This window comes from Zalophus californianus, chromosome 1 (genome assembly GCF_009762305.2).
Source record: "Zalophus californianus isolate mZalCal1 chromosome 1, mZalCal1.pri.v2, whole genome shotgun sequence".
NCBI classification, from domain to species: domain Eukaryota; kingdom Metazoa; phylum Chordata; class Mammalia; order Carnivora; family Otariidae; genus Zalophus; species Zalophus californianus.
Genome location: NC_045595.1, coordinates 185,004,266 through 185,006,609, shown reverse-complemented (window position 1 = coordinate 185,006,609; position 2,344 = coordinate 185,004,266). Strand labels below are relative to the sequence as shown.

Below are 2,344 nucleotides of genomic sequence, written 5' to 3'. Positions count from 1 at the left end.
TTTCTTTATTAACTGCTGCCTTCAAGTATCCTGATAACTGGACTATACATCACATCAAAATTTAATGGTGATTTATTTACTTAATGGAATATTACTATTTAGAATAACAGATTTCTATCCTCACACCCATATTTTATATTCCCCTAATGTTTTCCCAGTTGAGTTTCCAATCCTAACTCCTAGACATCTTAACCTTAATCATGTTCATTTCAGTTCTGTGCCCTGAATACAAATAGCTCATTTTGCAACACAAGCATATAAATAATTTTACTTTTTTTTCCTTCTTTCTGACCAGGTTTCTTATTTGGCAAATCTACCTTCCACCTATAACCCTAGTTCAGAATCCTTTCCTATACAGTTGTTAGTTATAAACATACATTTTATGTTTTAGCCTGTGTAACACCACCACTTAGACACCTTTGAAGAAAGAAGGATCATCTAACTCAGGATTATTTTACCATTCTTTTTTTTTTTTTTTTTTTTAGGACACAAAGTTTGCTTTAAATATTTTTTGGGGGGAAAGGACACCACACTTCTACTCAATTAAGAGAAACATTTTTACAATCTTGAGGTCTTTTATTTTCTTTACATTTATCATGCCATGAATTCATAGGGAATGGGTTCCAGCAGTCCAGGCTCCTTTCCATTAGTTCTCACAAAGTGTGCTTCTCTGGGTGGGGCAGGCTGGCGCTTCGATTGAACCCAAGTACCTTTCTCTTTGGCTTCCTTCTTTTTCTGATCATTTTCCTTCACACGCTTCAGGAAGCTGTCTCGGCTCTTTGAGGGTTTAATATGCTCAATGCGTACATTAATTCTCTTGGCAAGAATCTTGCCCTTGTTTGTTTACAACAATGCCAACAGCATGCTGAGTAACATTGTAGACTCTTCCAGTTTTGCCATGGTAACATTTGTGGGGCATTCCTTTTTGAACAGTGCCCATTCCCTTGATGTCCACAATGTCACCTTTCTTATAGATTAGCACGTATGTGGCCAAAGGAACAACTCCATGTTTTCTAAAAGGTCTAGAGAACGTATAGCAGGTACCTCTCCTCTTTCCCTTTGTGTTGGTCATTTTGGCAAATTACTGGAAGATGGCGGTTCCGGCCGAAAGGAAGGCTATTTTACCATTCTGATTTGCTCTGACTCTAGCTCTAATTCCACATCTCTTAAAATGACAATTTTTTTTTTTTATCTTTGCCTTTGCAGAAGAAAGTCTACTAATCCACTCTTCTAGGTATAAGGACCCAAAAGTCTATTCAAAAACCAGTTAAGATTGTTTTTATTGCTTATTCCTTTTCCTGAGGCGCTGTTATTCTACTGCCTTCAGAAATCAGAATGCTTCTCATCCCTTCTCTCTGCCACACAAGGTTTTCTTAGATGTTTAGGATTTGGGGCAATTTTACTTGCGGCTTCCTGCTACACCTGGTTTGCAAAAAGGGTTGGGAGGGAGATGAGAAGGGAGATCTGAAAGCAACAGTGTCCAGAAAGATGCTCCCAATTTGGGAATGTCCCTGCAATATGGCAGATATCCGGGAACATATGGATACTTCTGGGAAGTACCAAGTTACATTGTTAGGGATTTCAACCATTAAGTTCATGAGGACACTTTTACAATATGCAAGAAAAAAAAATGAGTTCCCATGTTATATCTATATATTTAAGGTGTGCTTATAAAGAGCTATATAACAAATGCTATTACACTCAGTGATTTAAAAATAAAATTGTATTCCATTAGAAAGTAACATCTACACACTTGACATTTGTATACATGAGAAGGATATATTATGTATTCAGTCAGCAGGCTACACTTTCTATGTATCTGAAGGGTTATGACCCCTACCAATAGTGATTTAGTGCCTCTCCTCACTCACACCCTCAGGAACGAAGACCACGACTCGGAAACCAATATGAGACATAAGAACTGAATTATCTTCTCCTCTTTGGCTGTGTAATTCATCTCTTAGGTCACTGAGTTTTGTGAAGCTTCACATTAAATAAGATAGTGTGTATAAGAGCCCTCCATTCACTGACAAACACGATATACATGCAAAGGATACTTAGCTCAAAGCCCAGAGAAAAAGGCCTGTATAAGGATTGCAGAGGATATGATCAAAAGGGCTACAAATCTCCGGGAGCCCCTTTGGAGGACCACCCGTGTGGAAGTATCTTGTGGACAGCCTATAAGACGTTCTAGCTTCCTCCTCCCTGGCCCGAACTCTCTTGCGGCTGAGATGCTGAAAACAGAGTGGGGCAGCCCCTCTCAACTAGTCCTTGCTTCCATATTTGATAACATGCCACATTAAAGGCATTCTGCTGGGAGGAAGAATCTCTTTCCTCTACCCTT

The 2,344-nt window shown here is 39.0% G+C and overlaps 1 pseudogene; it reads right to left on the bottom strand.

Annotated features, from left to right (window-relative positions):
• Window positions 1-594: 594 nt before the first annotated feature.
• Window positions 595-1,092, bottom strand: LOC113918319 (annotated as a pseudogene).
• Window positions 1,093-2,344: the final 1,252 nt, after the last annotated feature.